The following is a 17,822-nucleotide window of genomic DNA, read 5'->3' as shown; positions in this document are numbered from 1 at the left end:
TTGCTCCATTGAGTTACTTTGTACCTGGAGTGGAGCCAGCTCTACTAAACTATGCTTTGAATGTGGTGAAAGGGGATTTCTCCAGAAAAATTGGATTGTTCTTTCTTAATAGAGAAGTGATGGAACCGCTGTCAGGTAAATAAAATTGGAATATAATGGAAGAAAGCATTTGTAGCCCCTTGATCTTTAAAGGCATATGATTGTATTTTTACAAAATCAGTGAATTAAAAACTGAAGCGATCATGTTATAAAAGGCATTATCGGCCGGGCGCGGTGGCTCACGCTTGTAATCCCAGCACTTTGGGAGGCCGAGGCGGGCGGATCAGGAGGTCAGGAGATCGAGACCACGGTGAAACCCCGTCTCTACTAAAAATACAAAAAAAATTAGCCCGGCGTGGTAGCGGGCGCCTGTAGTCCCAGCTACTCGGAGAGGCTGAGGCAGGAGAATGGCGTGAACCCAGGAGGCGGAGCTTGCAGTGAGCCGAGATCGCGCCACTGCACTCCAGCCTGGGCGACAGAGCGAGACTCCGTCTCAAAAAAAAAAAAAAAAAAAAAAAAAAAGACGGCATTATCTTCTTTTAGAATTTGTCTTTACTCCTTTTGATGGAGGAGAGGACAGGGCCTCACTCTGTCGCCCTGGCTGGAGTGCAGTGGCGCAATCTTGGCTCACTGCAACCTCCGCCTTCTGGGTTCAAGCAGTCCTCCCACCTCAGGCTCCCTGTAGCTGGGATTAGAGGTGTGCACCAGCACACCTGGCTAATTTTTGTATTTTTAGTAGAGACCGGCTTTCACCATGTTGCCCAGGCTTGTCTCTAACTCCTGAACCCAAGCAATCCTCCTACCTGGACCTCTCCAAGTGCTGGGATTACAGCTGTGAGCCACTACACTTGGCCTGTCTTAATTGGTTTCCTTTGACTTAATATTAACACTACCACAATGGACTAGGTATTTCCTTTCGGCTTGCATCTCATCTAGCTGTACCTTACATTAAATTTTTGTTTAGTAAGTTTAAGGGATCTAAGGGAGAAATACCCTTCATTTTTAGAACACCTTGTGGTAGAATGTTTGGGGAAAGCATTACTCTAAAGTATAAATTATTCATCACAAGAAGATACTTTTGCAAATGTGGCAGTAGGCCACAGTGTTTTCCAGACCATTCTTAATGTTTGACTTTAAACAGGAAGAACATTAGAAATTATATCTTTCATTTTATAATATAATTGAAAGTATTATGCAGTACCTATAGCATAGGTTCACTTTCTCCTGAAATCTCTTTTGTAATAGCATGCCTTACCCTGTTTCTTAGATTGAATCAGTGGGATAGCATTGAGGGACAGGAAAATAATAAAATATTCCCTGATTCTAAACCAGTTTCCTTAGGTGAAGGCTATAGTTGTTCAGCAATATAAGAGTTTGGCTATTATCAGGTAAGCCTATGATTCAGAAATAATCTTTCACTTAAATTAGAAAAAGCAAGTAGAATCCAATAGAAAAATAAATGTCTTTGTATTATGTTGTGATTTGTTCTTTCAGTAAGAGAAGGGAAGTAGACCCACTAGAAAAGTGTCTTTGTGTTATCTTGTGCGTTCATTCAGATACTGATTACTCAGTAACAGCATCTGAATTTGTGAAGAATATGTAAGTATGTAATTTTTTGAGAAAGCTCTGTAAGGAAAACGCTTTTACTGTTAATAAACATTTTATAGGGCCCTGTTGCCCTAGTATAGACTAGAATTATTCTGACTTTATTCTATGTAAGCCTATGGTAACTTGATTCATTGATACCTTCCAAGCGGTTAGCAGGCATCACCTAAAATATATGGGCTAACTTGGTGTTGTATCTTCTTTCTTTCCTATAACTAAAAGTGTTCAACTATCTCTTCTATAACTATCCGTCATACAGTTTCTGGTCTTTTTTTTTTTTTAATTATACTTTCAGTTCTAGGGTACATGTGTACAACGTGCAGGTTTGATACATAGGTATACATGTGCCATGTTGGTTTGCTGCACCCATCAACTCATCATTTACATTAGGTATTTCTCCTAATGCTATCCCTCGCCAACCCCCACCCCCGCCACTGACTGCCTGACAGGCCCCAGTGTGTGATGTTCCCCGCCCTGTGTCCAAGTGATCTCATTATTCAATTCCCACCTATGAGTGAGAACAGTTTCTGGTCTGTTAAAAAAATTTTTTTTGGAGATAGGGTCTCACTCTTGTCACCCAAGCTGGAGTGCAGTGATGTCATCACAGCTTACTACAGCCTCGACTTCCTGGGCTCAAATGATCCTCCCACCGCAGCCACCCAAGTAGCTGGGCCTGTAGGCTCATGCCACCATGCCTGGCTAATTTTTTAATTTTTTGTAGAGACAGGGTCTTGCTATTCTGCCTAGGCTGGTCTCTAACTCCTGTGCTCAAGCGATTCTCCTGCCTCAGCCTCCCAAAGTGCTGGGATTATAAGCATGAGCCACTACACCTGGCCTCCAGTCATTTTGAAGTACTCTTAACTGAATAATGAGCCAAAAAGACACTTGAGGAACTTCTGTACCATGACATAGAGAAGCTGAAACAAATAAGTTGGGGTAGGGGAGACCTGGATGATTTTCAGTTTCAGTAATTCAGGTAGTAGAAGAAAACTTTTATTTTTTAAATTCCATACAGTAAAATGGACATATTTGGATATACAATTCTATGAATTTTAACGCATGTATAAATTAGGATAACCACCATCATAATCAGGATTCAGACAGTTCTGTCACCCCAAGAAAACTCCCTTGTCCTATCCCTGTATAGTCATACCCTCTCCCACTCGCTAGCCTTTAGCAACCACTGGTCTGTCTTCCATCGCTATAGTTTTTTTTTTTTTTTTTTTTTTTGAGAATGTCATATCAGTAGAATCATATAGTATATAGCCCTTTGAGACTTGGTTTCTTGCATTCAGCATGATACCTTTGAGATTCATCTAGGTTGTAGCATTTTCCTTGTTGGATGTGTGATTTGCAAATATTTTCTCCCTGTCTGTAGTTTTTCGTTTCATTCTGTTAATAGCAATCTCTTTTGCAAAGCACAGGTTTTTAATTTTGATAAAGTCCAATTTATCAATTTTTTTCTTTTATAGATAATGCTTTTGTTGTTATGTTAAGAATTCTCCCTAATCCTAGGTCATGAAAATTTTCTCCTGTGTTTTTTCTTCTAGAAGTTTTACAGTTTTAAGTCTTACTTTTCAATCTATGATCCATTTTTAGTTAATTTTTGTATAAGTTGTCCTTGTATCTTAGGTGAACGTACTTTTTTTTCCTCACGTGGATGTCTAGTAGTTCCAACAGCATTTGTTGAAAAAACTACCCTTTCTCCATCAAGTTGCTTTTGCTTCATTGTCAAAAATGAGTTGACCATATTTGTATACACCTGTTCCTGAATTCTTTTCTGTTGCGTGAATCTGTGTCTGTCCCTCTGCCAATATGACCCTGTCTTGATTGTTGTGCTTTGGAGTAAGACTTAAGATCAATTAGTGTGTTTCCTTGAACCTTATTCTTCTTTTTAAAAATTTTTTAGTTATTCTAGTTCCTTTCCCTTTCCATACAAATTTTGGAATCAGCTATATCTATAAAAATTCTTGCCAGGAGTTTGTTTGTAATTGCATCAAGTCTATAGATCAGTTTGGGGAGAATTGACACCTCTAACTATGTTGAGCCTGGAAAACTTTTTTAAAAGAACATTTAATGCCTTTGTATAGATGAGACGTTAAGGCCAAGCTGCAAATATAGGATATTATAGGAAAAGGAGCAACAAGATGACAAGAAAGAACTATAGAAATTAAAATATGATAGCAGGAATCTAGATTGAGTAGAATATTCAGAAGATAAAGTTAGGAAGATTTCCCTTAAAGTAGAACAAAAGATAAAGAGATTAAAGATGAGACAAAGATTGGAAAGTTAAAGGATCTAGCTAGGAGGTCCGTTATCCAAATATTGGAGTTCCAAAAAAGTAGAGCAGGGAAATGAAATGGATAGGCAGAAATGATCAAAGAATTTATCCTAGAAGTGAATGAAGGAGCTGGATTTCCGTATTATAAAAGTGAATTTTAAAAAGAACCACATGATTTCATGGAGATAGAAAATGGAATGGTAGTTACTACGGGAAGGGGAAATAAAGAGCTAGTGCTTAATGGATATGGACTTTCAGTTTTAGAAAATGAAAAAATTTTGGACTTGAGTGGTGGTGATGGTTGCACAACAGTGTGCATATACTTAATGCCACTGAATTGTATGCTTAAAAATGATTAAAATGGTAAATTTTGCGTTATGTATATTTTACCTCAATTAAAAAAACAGAACCGCACCAAGGCATATCAGTGAAATTTTATAACTATGGAGATCCACGGGGAGATAAAGAGAAGATCCTGAAAATTCCACAGAGAGCAAAACTAGTGACATTTAAATGTATTGGGAATTAAGACACCTAGCAGTAATATTGTAAGCTAGATGATATAAAGTAATTACTTCAAAATTGTCGACAACCTTGTAGAAGGAGAGAGTAGAAGAAAAGGACAAAAAATTTACCTTTAATTGTTTTCTTTCTCAGTAGGCTACTAGAGGATGTGCTCTAGCAAAATGAGGGCATAGTTCAAGAGGCAGGAAGATTTAGCCTAAGACTGTACAGCAGAACCAGATCCAGAATGAAAAGCCCTAGGATGATAGTCGTACAGCAGGCCCATAGAGTATCTGGCCCAGATTGGTGTAGGAGGGCATCTCGGAGTAGGGAGTACAATAGGGGTTATGATAGATTATTTTGAATATGGAGAATAATGTGGATAGATAATGATGAATCTGATGGAACATTTTGGAAAAAATAAGAATATGGTCGTGTGTCACTTAAAATGGGGATACATTTTGAGAAATACATCGTTAGATGATTTTGTCATGTGAACATCATAGAGTATACTTATACCAACCTAGATGGTATAGCCTACTGTACACCCAGGTTATATGTAAAAGCCTATTGCTCCTAGGCTATAAACCTGTACAGCATGTTACTGTACTGAATGCTGTAGGCAGTTGTATTGTAACCAAATGGTAAGTATTTGTGTATTGAAACATATCAAAACATAGAAAAAGTATAGTGAAAATACAGTATTATTTGATTTATATACTACTCTATATAAGTACAGTATTTGCCACGTAACATTTTGGTCAACAATGGACTGCATATATTATGGTGGCCCCTGTAAGTGCAAAAAAGATAACAGTTATCAATTCCAGGAAAGTCAAGAAAGAAAATTTATGTATTAGTTAGAATGCCTTCAAATTCAAGAAATAGAAAACTTATTTGAGCATGAACAATGATAAATTTATTTTGTCACACAAGATGGCATAAACAATTAGAATGATTTATCATCTTATTCAGCTGAACTCAGATAGGATGGATCAAGGACTGGTTAATTCAGTGATTTAATGACATCATAAAGAATTAGGATTCTTTGCATATTCTTGTCTTCCACTTTCAGCTTTGTCCTTTCTGTCTCTAGACAACATCCATAAACAGAAGAAATGATTTATTACTATGAGTTTCATTTTATGATCCAGAAACCTCTCCTAAATCACCGAGTAGAGTTTCTCTGTGCCTCACGACCAAGATTGCATTGCCTGAATAGTGAGAATCGTTGTTACAGAAATAACTACTAGAATCATTGATGAAGATGCAGTAAATGTAGGGAAAACAGGTGGAAGATTATAGAAGGGAAAAGAGATGGAAGATGGGTTATTATAGTCTGCCAGGCAGAAGAGGATGGCAGGCCAGAACTAATACAAAGGGAGTGGAAGTTTGTAGCACTTGGGAAATGACTGCATTAAAGATTCACTACTTAACATTGGTTAATATTTCAGACAGCTATTTTTTTTTTTTTTGAGACAGGGACTCATTCTGTCACCAAGGCTGGAGTGCAGTGACATGATCAAAGCTCACTGCAGCTTTGACCTCCTGGGCTCGAGCGATCCTCCCACCTCAGCCTCCTGAGTAGCAGGTACTGCAAGTGTGTGCCACCATGGCTGGCTAATTTTTTTATGTTTTGTAGAGATGAAGTCCCACTATGTTGCCTGGGCTGGTCTTGAACCCTTGGGCTCAAGCAATCCTCCCACCTCGGCCTCCCAAAAGTGTTGGGATTACAGGTATGAACCACCACCTGTGGCCTCAGACAGCTTTTTAATAGTTAAACTTTTCTGTTTCCAGTCAAGAATTTATTTTACCTCCCTCCCCTGAACTACTATTATTATTTATTCCTAAAGTTCAAGTACCTACAAACAATTTTTAAAGTTTATATTGATAATATGCAAAACACTACTGGGCACTGCAGATTTGAAAAAACAAAAACAAGAGTATAGATGTAGTCCCTAACTTTAAGGAACCTAAGCTCACCTTAGAGCAGTAGGAAATTTACACAAAATATCAGTAATAAAAGATAGTTTATGCTTAGGTCAAAATTAGTTTGTAATAAAGAACCTAAGATTGTAAATTCCACTGTAATAAGTTATATGAGTGTGCCTTTAAAAAAATTTTACAGTGACTACTATATTGAAGGGTTTTAAGTAAGGAAATTGCATTTTAGATGCATAAGGATGTTTGCCATGTACGTTTATCATACATACTTTTGTAAATCTAGTAATTTTCTTTGTGGTAATTTAAAAAAAAAAAAGCAATGTTTCAGAACAGGAGCACTAGCTCAGCTGCATTAGCTGGGATAGAGAATCTGGTCATTGTTAACTCCTTATAAGATTTTTTGGCCAAGCATGGTGACGCATGCCTGTAATCCCAGCACTTTGGGAGGCCAAGGCGGGAAGATCACTTGACACCAGGAGTTTGAGACCAGCTTGGGCAACATGCCCAGCCTGCAAAACCCTGTCACTACAAAAATAAAAAATAAAAAAATTATCTACATGGGAGGCTGAAGCAGGAGGATAGCCCGAGCCCAGGAGGTGAAGACTACAGTGAGCTGTGATAGCACCACTGCACTGCAGTCTGTGCAACAGAATGAGACCCTGTCTCAAAAAAATATATTTTTCAGTCTCTGCAGTTTTTAGCCACATCTCATGCCTCAAAGCTACCTATACCTCTAATTTCTGAGACTTTTTGGTGTTCTTTAACAAAAAGTAGGCTGCTTTTTTTTCTTTCTTGGTTGTAGAATTAGGTTTGACCTTTGCTTACTCAATTTAGCTTTGCTAAACTGGTTGCCTTTTGTGTATTTGTTTTCCAGCTTTCAAAATTCCAGCTTTTTTGAAATTTTCAAAAAAAATTCCAGCTTTTTTGAAATTTTCAAAAAAAATTCCAGCTTTTTTGAAATTTTTCATCTGCTGTTGTTTCCTCTCATTCTTTTTGACCTTGTAGATTTATCCTTTTTTCTTAATTTATTCTTACTTAATGGGATTTCAGGAGCATATTGACTAGTTTTCATTTTTACATATACGGGGGAGTATGACATAGACATCTCTGTACTTAGATATTACTGATGTAAGTCTACTTTGAATCAAATGAGCAGATGTTTAAAAAGTATTGTTCCCAATTGTTTTAATGATTTCTTCCTGTGAGTTGGGGTGGTGCTGCCCATCACCAACTCAGGAGGGTATTTGAAAATACCTGGAAAAAATTGTAACAATGTCTGGAAAACACTACAGATATTTAATTGGCAGAGGTCAGGGATGATTAACATTGCAAAATGTGAGGGACGGTCCTACATAATGAAAAATTAATTCAATCCCAAATGGCAGGAAGAAGACAGGAGGTGTATTAACCTGAAAAAAGTGTGCCAGAAGGACAGGGACATAGAGCTGGGGGTGATGCACCATTCTGGAATTAAGTAGAAGTGCACAAACTAAATGGCGAGACCTCCCCCAGCTTCTTTCCTCCACTTAGCCTAAAGGAATAGACCTAAAGATTTTGACAATTGGGATACGTAATGAAACCACCAAGTCAGTTTCATCGTACAGTAGCCCTTGCTGGTTGCCTAACCCCTGCTATTATAAATAATGCCAAAATAAGCATCACTGTACATGTCTCTTTGTGTACCTGTTATAGGAGTTATCCTAGGATAATATCTATTAATTTTTCAAAATTGTAACTCACAATAAGTAATTTTATATCATAACCTTATATACACATACACATGCCATATGTCTTTGTGTGTGATATATCTACATCTATATATAATTAAAAAGTTTTGCAAAACTACACTTAGTATATAGATGCACACTGATCTTTTTAGCTTGTTAAAAGTTGGTCTCATTATATCTCATTTAGGTACAGAAAATACATATATTAGGTAATACATAGAGGTGAATATATGTAAAATCAGGATTCTAGGCCCAAGGCATATTTATTTTCAACATGAACAAATACTGTATAATTATTCTACAGAACAATTGTTCCAAGTTGTACCTCCATCAGCAATGAGTAATGACTTCAATTTGTGTTTCCAAACTCATTTACCAATTTAATAGGTAGAAATGGCATCTGTGACATACACAGACACTATATATATACTGACCCCATCTTTATTTCTAAAACTTTAAAAATTCCTGTCTCCACTATGGAAACCTTAAAAGGTCAAAAGTTTATTCCCTAGGAGAGGAATCCAAGTTTCCAGATACCAATCATGGGCCAGTCTTGCAAGTAGGCCTTTGTAGGGATAGCCATCTCAAGCCTGATATGTTAACTCTTTTCTGCATGGTCCACTCCCTTGGCATTTAGCCAAGGTACCTTGACAGCTAAGCCCTTTAGAGGTCCAGAATTTGGCCAGTTAAAACAAATTTCATTGATTATAAAGGTCTATCATAGAAAGCCAGGTGGCTTCCGCCTTCAGTTTCTGCATTTTAGTTTTGTTTTTATCTGGCCTGAAGGTGAATTTGGACAGCACATATCTGGTTAAGTTGAATCATGTAAGTTCTTCAGGCTTTTCAGCAGTGTCCTGATAATCAGGGTACACTGAAAGGAGTGCATTTCCAGAGGACACTCATAGTACCTGATATGGTTTGGATCTGTGTCTCTACCAAATCTCTTGTTGAATTGTAATCCATAATGTTGAAGTTGGGCCTGGTGGAAGATGATTGGATCATGGGGGCAAATTTCTCATGAATGGTTTAGCACCATCCCCTTGCTGTGATAATGAGTGAGTTTTTGTGAGATCTGGTTGTGTAAAAGTGTGTAGCACCTTCCCCCTTGCTCTTTCTCTTGCTCCTGCTCCCACCATGTGAAGTGTCTGCTCCTCCTTTCCATTCCACCATGATTGAAAGTTTCCTGAGGCCTCTCCAGAAGCAGAGCAGATGCAGTCATCATGCTTCCTGTACAGCCTGCAGAACCATGAGCCAATTTAACCTCTTTTCTTTATAAACTTCTCAGTCTCAGGTATTTATAGCACTGTGGAAATGGACTAATACAGTACTCTTGGAAACAAAGAATTCACAATTGTTAGGATACTCCAAACAGGACATATGCAGACAGTTCTTGACTTAATGATTATTTGAGTTACAGTTTTTGACTTTATGATTGGTTTACAGGAGTATTAAATGCATTTTTGACTTGTGGTTTTGACTTACAGTGGCTTTATTCAGAGGTAACCCCATCATAAGTCGAGGAGCATCTGTATTAGTAAGGCAGTCCCCAGTATGAACTCTCACCATTGGGTCTCCTGCCCAAGGGTTTCCAGTCCAATTAGTTCAGTTTGGTATTTGGCTTCAAGAATGCCTAAATACAGTCAGTTCCAAACAGATTTGCATGTCCATGATACCAGTTCATTTGCCTCACATCTATGGATGACAATATTTATGGATGTTCTGTGTGAAAGTGCAGGGAGTGGGCGTGGAGGCACCCACCTGTAATCTCAGCAGTTTGGGAGGCTAGTGCCAGAGGATTGCTTGAGGGCAGGAGTTCAAGACCAGCCTGGGCAACATAGGGAGACCTCTTCTCTACTAAAAATAAAAAAAATTAGGCTAGGCATGGTAGCTCACGCTTGTAATCCCAGCATTTTGGGAGGCCGAGGCAGGTGGATCACCTGAGGTCAGGAGTTCAAGTCCAGCCTGGCCAACATGGTAAAACCCTGTCTCTCCTCAAAATACAAAAATTAGCCCAGCGTGGTGGCAGGTGTTTATAGTCCTAGCTACTCAGGAAGCTGAGGCAGGAGAATCGCTTGAACCTGGGAGGCAGAGGTTGCAGTGAGCAGAGATCGTGCCACTGCATTCCAGCCTGGGCAACAAGAGTAAAACTCTGTGTCAAAAAAAAAAAAAAAAATTACCCAGGCATGATGATGCGTGTCTGTGGTCCTAGCTACTCAGGAGGCTAAGATGGGAAGATTGCTTGAGCCCAGGAGTTCAAGGTTTCAGTGAGCTATGATCACACCACTGTACTCCAGCCTGGGCTACAGAATGAGACCCTATCTCAAAATAAATAAATAATAAAATAAAGAATTTTTTAAAAAAGGAAAAAGAAAATGCAGAAGCTGGGCCAGCCTCTGCTGTCTCGTAGTCAGGGCTGTTAGGTGTAATCATAGGCTCAGCAGTCAGTTTGAGTTCAAAGTGCTGAAGACACTTAGGAAGGCAGCATGGGAAGTTTTCCTTCAGGAAGAGAGGAACCCTTCCAAAAACAGTTCTGAAAAACAAATCATTTCCTATGCCTCCCTAGGTGCCAGGTTTTTGTTTTATGTCTTGTTACAAAATGTGTCCCATTTATCAATCTTAACCTTATAGTTTTCCAGCTATCTCTTGTTCTCACCCGGACTTTTTATCCCAAAAGGTTGAATGCAAGAGGGACAAAAGCATTTTCTTAGAACAATATATTTATATAATTTGACCAGAAAGACACATTATATTCAGGAATTGGTCAGGATGAACTCTGAATTTTCAAAAATTTTCATAATGAATTTATATAACTTCGCCACTCTTTTTTTCCTAACCAATTATCTGGTGAGCAGCTTAGGAAAAAAAATCCCATTTTGGGGAAAGCTTCCTTTAGTAATCAAACTGTCTCACTAAGATGTGTGTGCGAGGAGAAAGGTAAGGGAAGTAGACTCAGGTTTATCAGTCTTTTGTTGTAAGTTGCAATGAATCAAGAAACCCAAACACAAGGCAAAAGCAGTGAGACATCCCCTAGAGCAGTGGTCCCCAACCTTTTTGGTACTAGGGATCGGTTATGTGAAGACAGTTTTTCCACGTACAGCAGAGTGGGGATGGTGTCGGGATGAAACTGTTCCACCCCAGATCATCAGGTATAATGAGCATACAGCCTAGATCCTTTGTGTGTGCAGTTCACAATAGGGTTTGCGTTCCTATGAGAATCTAATGCTGCACTGATCTGACAGGAGGCAGAACTCAGGGGGTAATGCTCACTTGCCTGCTGCTCACCTCCTGCTGTGTGGCCTGGTTCCTAACAGGCCATGGACAGGTACCAGGCTACGGCCTGGGGATTGGGGACCCCTGCCCTAAAAGGAGTCCAGAATCCAGTCTGTCAGGAATAGGTGTGGAGGGATCATACTTCTTGTGATGTGCGCCAACTTGTAGCTTTTGGCAGGAATCACAAATTAAGAACGCAATTAGCCACTTAATCAGAAATACAGAGTCGATCAGCAGCTCAATTTTAGATTGTCCCATCAGAGAACAAGTCCTTTCCTGTGGGCATTTGGATGTGACCCAGAGAATCCAGCTGGCATCTATTGATGGTTTTCATAGTTTAGGGCCCACAGAGGGGTGTCCTAAATTTGCAGCAGTCCCAGAGTCACAGTTCTGTTCATTGAGCCTGTTCCTGCTTTTAGTTCAGCAGAGCTCATGCTGAGAGGCTGAAACAGCCCATATCAGACAGCATGAGGTTTTAGCTAATAGGCCCAGGTAATTAGGACCTGTGAATTTAACATTTCCAAAAAGCTTCCAGTTAGTCTTTGCAGCAAGAAAGCTGAGACTCTGTAAAACCAGACAGCTGTGTTCCATGTCCAAGTGACAAACAAGGCTTTTTCTTAAGCCTTTTTTATCGTGGCAACCTTAGAGTCCAAATCGACCCACTCAAACACACACACACACACACACACACACACACACACACACACACACACATCAGGGTGAAAAATTGTCAGCCTCTAAGGGTCAGAATCTGATTTTATAAGAGCTCATTAGTAAATAAAAACTGGTTTTTAAAACTAAATGTGTATCTACATCTAGAAATTGCTTCTCTTTAACTGCAGACATTCTAGTATGCAAAAATCATCAGCTATGAAGACTTACTCTGTTTCTGATATTCAAAGTGTTCTGCTCACCAGCAGCAGAAAGCAAGGGAGTTTTGTCCCATTAATGGTTCTTCTTTTCAGCTTTCCTGATTGGGATGGTCCCTCTAGCGTTTATGAAATTACAAGCATATAACATTTTATATCACTTTTATCATACATCCAGATGCAATGCCCACAAAATACAAAATGATTTTGTGAAAATTTCCTTTTTCCTTATAATAATTACACGTTTATTTAAACTCCTAGCAGTAAATTTCTCATTTACAGGTTCATATTACAGTGGTGGGGGTGGGAGGATTTGTGTAGATCTTGGATGGAATGCAAGGGTGATGGGGTTGGTGCAGCAGCAGCTAGGCTTAACAAACGTTTGGAGGGCACCCCCCTCTTTTTTTCCTCTGAGTTTATCTAAAGCTTTACTCCAGCCTTGGGAGTTGATTTAACCTTTATCCCTGGCACTTGGAAGAGAAAGCAGTGTAAACTTTTAACACTTTGTGCCCACTCAGTGCTCACTTTTAGTAATATTTGGACTCTTTCTCCTCCTGTCTCAGGAAAGAACAAAAACAAAAGACATCACCTTGGATGTATCCCCCAACCCCCAACTTTAGCCAAAATTGCCAAAGCAGCCAGGGGATCAGCAGATGAACTCTCCCAGCATTGGATCTATCATTCTTAAATCTCGCTGACAACTTTTATCTCTCATAACAAAAAGCAGCTTACCTACTGTTTCATATTATGAATAATTCCATAGCTGCCCAGGCATCAAAGGTTTGTGATACTCTACCTATTCATTCTTTCTTTTCCCAAACAGTGCATTTGCCATATTTTAGTGAGATGGTCTGGTAAATCCCACTTCTGACACCACTTTTTTCAGGTGTCCTCAAGACCCTGCCAGGTTCAGTGATTCCCTTAGGGAACTCACAGGACTCAGCATATAGTTCAAAGCTAAACTTACAGGAAAAGGATTCGAAGCAAAATCAGCAAAGGGAAAGGGTTCATGGAGTGAAGCCCAGAGGAAACCAGGCACAAGCTTCCAAGAGTCTTCTTCCCATGGAATCATACAATATGTATGTAATTTACATAATTTCTCCAGCATTGAATTATGACAATGTGTATGAAATGTAATCTGCCAAAGAAGTTCTTTAGAGACTCGGTGTCCAAGGTTTTGATTGACAGCTGGTCACATAGGTACCTTCTAACTAGCAGGTACCAATATTCCAGACTTTCTGAAGAAAAGCAGGTGATTAGCATATACCACATTATTTATACAAACAATTTTGGCACTTTGAAGGACTCCTATCAGTTAGGGTGTTGGGAACCCACCTGAAATCCAAGTTCCCAGACACCAGCCATGGATCAACCTTGCAAGAAGCTTTTCTAAGGACAGCCATCTGAAGCCTGCTATGTTAACTCTTTTCCATATAATAAAGTAGAACATCCTCAGAAAAATGGGGCTGAAATTGTAATATTGAATAAACTTAGTTTAACTTAATAAATTCATTTAGGTTCAGCAGGACAATGAAGAAGAAAAAAGGAGAGTTCCTAGGAGTGAAATAGTTTTGTACTCTGACACAATATAATACCTCTAGATTTTCCCCCGGTAGTAATAATAATGGGTGATAAAGAGTACCTAATGGTGGAGGACACAGCAAAATTAGGAAGACTCAATGACTTTGAAACGGTGGTGGAGTGAGTTCTTTTCCAGTGAATGTAATCTAAACAGTTCTGTACTGTAGCAATTTGTAGTTGTTCTTTGTAATAAGTTTGAGAAAGGGAATTGTTGTCTTTTAATATTATTTTGTAAACTTGTACTAATTTTATATGTACATAATTATTAAAGATATATTAGAGAGAAATCAATTCCCCAAAGTGTAAACATAGAATTCACTTTAAAAAAAATTTTTAAGCATTTAACACTGCTTAAAAGCAGTAAAAATTATTTCAAAAGATATTTGACTATAGATTTCTAAACTTCCATACATAGTGTGTAATTTTTATTTTTTTTCTTTAATAGAAAATATGATTGATTTAGGTTTATGGGGCCTCAGTTGAGGCTAAAAGTTCACCTTTTGGGGCATAAGTAATTTTTTTTTCTTTCTCTCTTTTTTGAGACAGGGTCTCTGTCACCCAGGCTGGAGTTGAGTGGCGCCATCTAGGTACACCACACCCACCACTCCCCAGGCTCAAGTGATCCTCTCACCTCAGCCTCCCAAGTAGCTGGCATTACAGGCATGTGCCACCATGCTTGGCTATTTTTTTGTATTTTTAGTAGAGACAGGGTTTCGCCCTGTTACCCAGGCTGGTCTTGCCAAGCAGTCCACCTACCTCTGCCTCCCAAAATGCTGAGATTACAGGCATGAGCCACCATGCCTGGCCAGCATAAGTAATTTTTGTGTCTGTCTTAGATGCATCAGCTTTGAGACCTTGGCTTCCTAATTCCAAGATAAACCCTTCTAGTTTAACATTTTCACTTATATTTTTGCATTAAGGACAATACATTATTCAAAAATTATGAAAGCCAACACTGAATAGAGATGCCAAAGTTACTAAAATTACACTATTTGCCAACAGCACCACAGTGTAAGAGCTTGAAATGTTTATTTTTCAGTCACTGTATAAAATCCTGAATTCAAAGTTTGAAAAATAGTTGTGAAGGGGAAGTTAAAGTATAACACAACATTTTGAGTAGTTGAAAAGTCAAATGTATAAAAGCTGAATACTGCCTATGAAAATTTTCAGCTATCTGAAAATTTACTTATTTAGAGAGCTGTGATCATTATAGGTAATTGTGTTTTCATGGGAAGTAAGAGTGATGTTTCATACAGTAGTTGTATTCCAAGTTTCGACAGTTTTCTGCTTGTAGACCTCATGCTAGCTATTTTCAGTGTTCATTTGCCAGTTTGGCAAAAAGAGGCAGGCTTTTGAATATAGCTTTTGCAGCTATTTTCATTTTTTCTCTAACTACAGTATCCTTTTTTACACTGTGTAAGCTATGTAGATCTAAAAGATATCTAAGAGGAGCCAGAATATGTTGTATTATCTCCTTGCTTACTGAGAAACCTCAGACAGCGAAACTGCCATAGATATTTTTATTACTCTCATGATAATACTTTTGTGTTTATGTAGCCATTTTATTTGGAATGCTGCCATGTTAAGATACTAGAATAACAGAAAATTTGGAATGCTGCCATATTAAGATACTAGAATAACAGAAAATTTGGAATGCTGCCATATTAAGATACTAGAATAACAGAATTTTAATTCTGGAATTTATATTATAGGGAAGTAGCTTTCTCGGTTAAAAGATTTTTCTCAGCTCAGGTAATTTTCACTACCCTCTAATACTTGGAAGTTTTCCTGCAAACTGGGTATTCATGAACTTCTTCCAGAGTAAAGCCACATTGGACTTCAACTTAATATGCAGTTTGGTAAGCTAAGCCCCAAATTTCCTAAATCAGACTTCATTTTTAGCAACATTTCAGACTAAGATCTCTTTGCTCCCTGCCAAAGGTGTGTGTGTTTTGCACATACTCCCAGTATAAGGTCTATCTCTTGCTCCTGGTTTTGTACTTAGGAATTCTGTGTCCCCTTCAGTTAGTACAGTCATGTGCCACATAACAATATTTTGATCTACCACAATGGTCCCATAAGATTATAAATGGAACTGAAAAAATGCCTATCACCTAGTGACCTCGTAGCATCATTGTGCAATTATTTTATTTTTTAAATTTAATGTGGCCTAAGTGTACAGTGTTTATATTTTATTTTTATTTTATTTTATTTTGAGACTGGGTCTCACTCTGTTTCCCAGGCTGGAGTGCAGTGGCGCAATCTTGGCTCACTGCAACCTCCGTCTCTCTGGCTCAAGTGATCCTCCTGCCTCCGCTTCCTGAGTAGCTGAGGCTATAGGCATGTGCCACCAGGCACAGCTAATTTTTGTATTTTTAGTAGAGACGGGGTTTCATCATGTTGGCCAGGCTGGTCTCCATCTCCTGACCTCGTGATCTGCCCTCCTCGGCCTCCCAAAGTGCTGGGATTACAGACATGAGCCACTGCACCCGGCCACTTTTCCTTATTCTTTACTTTAGATGAATACAAGTTAACATTTCAATATAACGTTTGTGACATTTAAACTATACCTTAAGTTATGTTCATTAATGTTTGCACTCAAGCAGAGTTTTTTTGTTTATAACAACGCATAGAATACCTTAGATTTTAACAATCTGTTTTAGTAATAGGATGAAGATAATGAGGCATATATTGGGGAGTCAGGATGCATAAGGAACAGAGGCTACAGTGTGTTACCTATGGGGAACATAAAATTTCTTAGTAGAGGGTGGAGCCAAGATGGCCGAATAGGAACAGCTCCCATCTCCAGCTCCCAGCCCCAGCGACACAGAAGACCGGTGATTTCTGCAATTCTGCTTGAGGTACCGGTTTCATCTCACTAGGGAGTGCCTAACAGTGGGTGCAGGACAGTCGGTGAAGCGCACTGTGCACGAGCCGAAGCAGGGCGAGGCATTGCCTCACTCGGGAAGCGCAAGGGGTCAGGGAGTTCCCTTTCCTAGTCAAAGAAAGGGGAAACAGACGGCACCTGGAATATCGGGTCAGTCCCATCCTAATACTGCGCTTTTCCAGCGGGCCTGGAAAACGGCACACTAGGAGATTGTGTCCCGCACCTGGCTCGGAGGGTTCTATGCCCACGGAGTCTCGCTGATTGCTAGCACAGCAGTCTGAGATCAAGCTGCAAGGCGGCAGCGAGGCTGGGGGAGGGGCGCCCGCCATTGCCCAGGCTTGCTTAGGTAAACAAAGCAGCCAGGAAGCTCGAACTGGGTGGAGCCCACCACAGCTCAAGGAGGCCTGCCTGCCTCTGTAGGCTCCACCTCTGGGGGCAGGGCACAGACAAACAAAAACTCAGCAAGAACCTCCACAGACTTAAATGTCCCTGTCTGACTGACAGCTTTGAAGAGAGTAGTGGTTCCCCCAGCATGCAGCTGGAGATCTGAGAACGGACAGACTGCCTCCTAAAGTGGGTCCCTCACCCCTGAGCAGCCTAACTGGGAGGCACCCCCCCAGTAGGGACAGACTGGCACCTCATTCAACCGGGTACTCCTCTGAGACAGAACTTTCAGAGGAACTATCAGACAGCTGAATTTGTGATCTCACGAAAATCCGCTGCTCTGCAGCCACCGCTGCTGACACCCAGCCAAACAGGGTCTGGAGTGGACCTCTAGTAAACTCCAACAGACCTGCAGCTGAGGGTCCTGTCTGGTAGAAGGAAAACTAACAAACAGAAAGGACATCCACACCAAAAACCCATCTGTACATCACCATCATCAAAGACAAAAAGTAGATAAAACCACAAAGATGGGGAAAAAACAGAGCACAAAAACTGGAAACTCTAAAAAACAGAGCACCTCTCATCCTCCAAAAGAACGCAGTTCCTCACCAGCAATGGAACAAAGCTGGATGGAGGATGACTTTGATGAGTTGAGAGAAGAAGGCTTCAGACGATCAAACTACTCTGAGCTACGAGAGGAAATTCAAAACAATAGCAAAGAAGTTAAAAAC

General features: G+C 39.6%; 1 protein-coding gene across 9 annotated transcripts in view; it reads left to right on the top strand.

The window, feature by feature from the left end:
• Positions 1–17,822, top strand: part of ANKIB1 (ankyrin repeat and IBR domain containing 1) — a 164,810-nt gene that overhangs the window by 22,302 nt on the left and 124,686 nt on the right. Inside the window, exon 1 of one of the 9 annotated variants that reach the window (XM_063636354.1) lies at positions 5,495–6,020. The exons of 6 other annotated variants lie outside the window; for them this stretch is intronic. The gene's annotated coding sequence lies outside the window, so the exon portion shown is untranslated. Of the gene's footprint in view, positions 1–5,494; positions 6,021–12,806; positions 13,020–13,295; positions 13,319–17,822 lie in introns of those variants that run through there. 2 more of the 9 variants (XM_055272723.2, XM_055272724.2) reach the window with 2 other exon arrangements.

This window comes from Symphalangus syndactylus, chromosome 3, assembly GCF_028878055.3.
Source record: "Symphalangus syndactylus isolate Jambi chromosome 3, NHGRI_mSymSyn1-v2.1_pri, whole genome shotgun sequence".
Lineage (NCBI taxonomy): Eukaryota > Metazoa > Chordata > Mammalia > Primates > Hylobatidae > Symphalangus > Symphalangus syndactylus.
This window is presented reverse-complemented; position numbering and strand designations above follow the sequence as displayed.